Below are 5,624 nucleotides of genomic sequence, written 5' to 3'. Positions count from 1 at the left end.
ATTGTTGCAGAGCAGTGTTTACACCAGGCCAAGGACTTTTCGGCTTCTTGCTCTGTCCTGCCAGCGAGCAGGCTGGGGGTGCAGCAGGAGCTGGGAGGGGACAGACCCAGGACAGCTGACCCAAACTGGCCAAAGGGGTATTCCATACCATCTGGCGTCATGCTAAACAATATATAGGGGTGGCTGGCCGGGGTGGGGGGGGCCGGCTGCTCGGGAATAGGCTGGGCATCGGTCAGCGGGTGGTGAGCAATTGCATTGTGCATCACTGGTTTTCTTACACATTATTATTGTTAATACTATTACCATTATCACTATTATTATTATTATTGTTATTATTATTTTCCTGTCTTAATAAACTGTCTTTATCTCAACTCACAGGCTTCACTTTCCCGTTTCTCTCCCCCCATCCCAGAGAGGGAGGGGGGAGGGTGAGCGAACGGCTGTGTGGTGTTTAGCTGCCAGCCGGGTTAAACCACAACAATTTCCCTGCACAGCCATGCACTATGTGCCAGAACTCATCCCCACACTTCTGTTAGGAAAAATGTGGAGAATAGTTACAGGTGAAGGACAAACCAACCAAAGGCATTGCAGGAAGCGTTTGGCTGCTCACTGTGTGCACTAACAGGATCAATGCAGGAACCCGATTTCCCTCAAACCTCTTGAGCTCAGCCCCATGTGGGGCCAAGCGAAGCTTAGAGAGCTACCATCCAGCTGCAGAAAATGCCCTTGTGCAACACGCAGAAGAAAACACAACAGCGAAAGCCTCCATTGCAGAGGCAAGGGTAGTAATTGCTTCTCAACTGCTATATGTGAAAAGAGAGCTCATTTATTTCTGAAGCCTTGACGTGTAAATGCAGTGTGGGCCAAGACGTGCCCTGTGTTCTTCTGAGCAGATCACCGGAGCGGTGGGAGGTGAGTGGCAGTTTGCATTTCAGCTGGCAAGGAAAAGTAAAAGATGTTACAACTTTATGCAGCCACGATGTGCCCACACTTTAATGATTTTATTATGTTCATTCTGTAAAATGGGGATAATAACCGTCAGGGAGGAGCAAGAGCAGGAGAGTGGGCTGCTCCTCAAGGGAAGCAGTGAAGGTGACAGCAAGGCAGGCAGGAGAGTATCTCACCAACAGGATGGTGCCCCATGGCAGGTGAGCAAAAGCAGGAGAGGTTCACAGCTGAAGGCCAGCGATTAACAGGCTGGTCTGTTGAGATGAGGCAGGTCCAAGATCAAGCCAGAAAGCCAAGTTGGCAAGTCGAGATGAGAATCAGCCAGGCACAGGCAAGGTAAAGACCAAGGGCAAGGGCCTAAATGTAAATGCAGCTCCCAGGCAAGGTGGGGGAATCTCCAGTGAAGGTTCCACACATCACCTCACACCTTATCTGTTTTTCCAGCAGTCTGATCCCAGGTTACATGGCTGTCCCACACCAGGGCTGGCCTTGAGCACAGGCAACCAGAGCCCTGGGATGGGGGAAGAGGCTGCAGAGCCTATGGGTGCACTGAGAGCCCTGCTGTTAACACAGCCCCACTGTGCTGAAGTCTGCAGAGTCCTTCCTGTGGCAGGAGCCCAGATCAATGTCCTACCAAAGTCACCATGAAACCAGCACTGTGGTCTGGGCTCTCTTCTGCTTGGTGTATGTGTACCCAGTCCTTGACCCCAGGGTGCAAGGAGGAAAGAGAAGCCCAGCCTGGGAGCAGAAGCAGCACGGCGGGCCCGTGGCCCCCCAGAAGGTGAAGGACGGAGGAGGAAGAGGTCGGTTTCCCACCCACAGGCCAGCCAGAAGGAGGGGGTAGTTACTTGTCACCTCAGCAGAGTGGAGCATGACTTAGGGACTGGAGCATCCCGAGGGGTGCTCGGGGAGGGATTGAGCAGAGGTGGGGTAAGCACAATGGGAGGCCTTCGCTTTGGTAAATGGGGCTGTGGGTCTGCAGTGCAAGGAACCTGCAAGTCCTGCAAACCCATAACAGGGCAGCCCCTGCCTGCTGCCATGCCCAGGCCTCTCTCTCCAGCAAGCAGAAACCTTACCCTGGGTGGGACTGCGGGGTTTGCCTTGGGAAGCCAGCAGTGCAGAGCACTTGAGGCCAATGAAAATCAATTTCTCAATGGGAAGCAAACATCTTCCTTTTTGTTTGCATGAGGAGATCCAGTGCTCACCCCAGGCTGGGTCTCGTGGGGACCATGGCAATCTGCTCTGCTGGAAACTTCCTTGGATAGCAGCTCTCCTTGCCAGGGCTGGATCTGAGAGCCTTCAGCCCATGGTCAGCAGCAGCTCCCCATCTTGCACTGCCTCGCAACCTGGCCTTTCTTGCTCTTCTGCGAGGCCAAGCACCCAGCAGCCAAAGGGAGAGATAAAAACAAGCAGGAGAGCACATCTCGCTGATGCCCTCAAGGGGCCCAGAGGTTGGCAAATGTCTCGTAAAGGCACTGGTGACAATGTAAAAAGCTGCTGCCTGCACTGGAAAAGTCAGCTCATGACTCATCCCAGCAGAGATGAAGTTGTGTGCTTGTGTCCTTGCATCTCCTCTTGGCAGTGATACAGCCAAAGGGACCAGGAGCATTTATACCCACACTGAAAGGTGACTCAGCTGTCCCCTCTCCTTCCCCCGTGGCCACCACTTGGCCATGGAAGAGGAGAGGTTGTGCCCAGGAAAATGGGGGGCTGCAGCTCTGAGCCTGCCGCTCTGCACGTGGTGGCCTGCGGGTATGGCTGGTTCCAGGCTGGGCCTCTGGAGAGCAAAGGTGGATGGACCTGGTCTCCTGAAGTCCTTTGGACACTGAGTGCTGGCATGTTCAGTGACTTGTCCCGTATCTGGATGCCTGAGCTGAGCTCTTTGGAGGAACCTTCAGCATCGGGAAAGAAAGAGAACAAGAGGCACCGATCTGACCAGATCCCTCCTCCTCTCCTCTCCTTCCTCCATGGAGCCAGAGAGATGGTGTTGCTCCTCGGACACAGACTGTGATCTTCTGAACGGCTGAGAAAGCTCCTGTAAAGAGACAAGGGCAGGCTGTGCACTACAGGGGCTGCAGACAAGCTAGAGGAGAGAGGAACCTGCCCAGGGATCCCCACCTGTGGGCACAGCAGGGGAAAGGAGTTATCCCCAGGGACCTGCTGGATGTTTTTGTCATGAGCAGGGTGGTGGGACAAAGCTGAGGCATGACAGGGGGGTATTTCCCTGAGCACTCCAGAGGAGGTTTGATGCCTGCTTGAGCCACAGCTGATGGTCTTCCTAGCCAGCAGCACTCAGAGATATGTGACCCCCACAACAGCACCTTTTTACTTTCCAGCCCCAAATGACTTGGTCTCTGTACAGATGGGTCTGCTGGAGGGGCTCTGGCCAGGTGATTGCGCCCTGGATGACTGCCAGAGGTCCAAATAAGCTGAGATCCTCTCCTCTCATGACTAGGAGCCCCCAAAGACACCTCTTCAAGAAGCACTGGCAAGAGATGGTGCCCCCAGGGCTAGGGGCACGAGGTGGTACCTCAGGTGTGCACTGATGCTGCCACAGCTGGAATGAAGGGATCCTTGGATGAGCTTGCCTGGAAGGGGAACCAGAGAACACATGGGTGTGGGGGACAGGCACTGGCTGCTCCAGCCTGGGAAACTCATTTCATCCTTCCTCTGCTCTTTCCCTGAGGATCTGGAAGGGAAGGAAATCCTTTCAGCTACACCAAGGCAAAGCCAGCCAAGGCATTCCCAAACTAGCAAAAAGACAAGCTCTGCTCTCAGTACTTCTGAGATTTCAGAAGATGCCAGGCTGGAGCTGCACTAGTCCTAAGTCCTGCTCCGCAGAGGGGACCATCAGTGCTGGCAGGGTTCCCTGCACCATCCCCTGTGCTCCCCTTCTCCTTCCCGCTGGAGTCATCCTGCTGGCTTGGGGACCTCAGCACCAGCGAAGGAGATGGCAGGACCTGCTCCCCGAGCACAGTGTGCTGAACATCACAGAGACGCACTCCTACCAGCCCCATCCGCGTTCTTGTGGGGGGTGAAGCAAAAGCAACGTGACTCACGATGCCGTGGGAAATGGAAGCAGAGACTAAAATTACCTAATCAGGTATCAGAGTTTAAGTTCTGTGATGCTGTGTATAATAAACAGATTTTTTTGTATTAATAGCCTGCCTTTTCTTGGGGAGTTGCAGGGTTTGGGTTTGTTTGCATTGTATTTTTTTGGGCTTGGGTAGTTTTGTTTTGTTTTTTGTTTTGTTTTTTGTTAGATTTCTTTCTCTTGGCACAGAGAAGAGATGATTAAAGTATTGGCTACATTCACAGTCTGTTTTGCCTCTTGTTGATGGAAAATCCCCAGCACATTGCAATGTTGTTACTGGTTTAATCTGGACTCTGTCAGCATTTCCCCTGGAGCAGCCTGCTATTCCATCAGTGTGGGCAGGAGCTGGAGATGCTGGTCCCCACTGCTCCCGTCCCACCGCTGATGGTGGGATCTCCACTGTAGGGGCTTGTGCCCCCGAGCAGCAGAAGTGCCTGCTGCCACCGTGAGCCCGAGGGACGGGATGTGCTCCGACACGGCCGTACGGAGGGGCACTGCCACCTCCAGCCCCCTCCTGGTGCTCTCACCCGCAGACTGCTGCCTCCCCTTAGGCACTCTGCAAGGAGGCAGGGACACAGCCCCGTGCTAGCACCGACTGCTGTCTTCAGCCGCGACTTCAGAAGATGTTACTGGCTTGCTAACCCCCTAATTAGCACTCACCCAGGACTTGGCGTGCCAAGCACCAGTGGGTGCCAGGTGGCAGACGTGAAAGCCATTAAACACAAATTAGAGCATTGTTTCTGCACATACGGTTTTCAGCTGCCTGATCCAAGAGAGGGTGTGGGTGCCGGAGCTGCCTGGCCCCCTCTCAGCAGTTGCTGGCACCAAAGCACACGTCGTGTCCGTGGGTGACCCTGAGCTTCCCTGGTGCTACGCATCTGCAGCGATGCACAGAGGCTGTCCTGCTCTCTGCACCCAGCCCCTCTCCCACCTCCCCAGCACGGCCACCACGAGGTGCTTCTCCTGTTCTTGACTCAATGAGGACAGGCAACACCAAAATCCATGAGAACCTACAGTTTGCAGGCCCTCTCCTCTTCCAGAGAGCACCTTGGGGGGGAGGCAGGAGGGAACAAGCTGGGGGCCAGGAGGAGAGCTGGTGCAGCCAGATCCCTTCAGAGATCCACTGAGCCAAGCATCACGTGTAGGAGACCCTTGATGTGCCACAACCCATCCACAAATGGTACCACTGAGGCTTGGCGAGGACAGAAGACCTGTGTCAGTGAATAAATGAATAAATACACCAAAACAGTGCAGAGCTCCGCATGCTAAAGGATATTAACCCAGTGCAGAGTTCTGAGTTCTCACAGAGATGTGAGGATATTCACCCAGAAAGGAAGTCTCCTGCCTTTCCAAAGACTTTTCAGCCTGACCCAAAAGTGAAATGGTAGGTCACCAGCCAGAAAGGGAAGGGTCAGATATCTTACTGCTGCGGCATGGGATGCTCTGTCCTGCAATACCAGGGAGCTCCAAAACCCAGCCTGATTTTTCGGGACCTTCTTCCTGTTCCACTCCAACTGCCCTGCTGCAACACTGCCTAAAGTATGTCTGCAAAGGCCCCAAGCAGGAGAAGATATTTACAAGC

The sequence above is a fragment of the Anser brachyrhynchus genome, assembly GCF_964034855.1.
Source record: "Anser brachyrhynchus genome assembly, chromosome: 18".
Classification (NCBI taxonomy): Eukaryota; Metazoa; Chordata; class Aves; order Anseriformes; family Anatidae; genus Anser; species Anser brachyrhynchus.
This window is presented reverse-complemented; position numbering follows the sequence as displayed.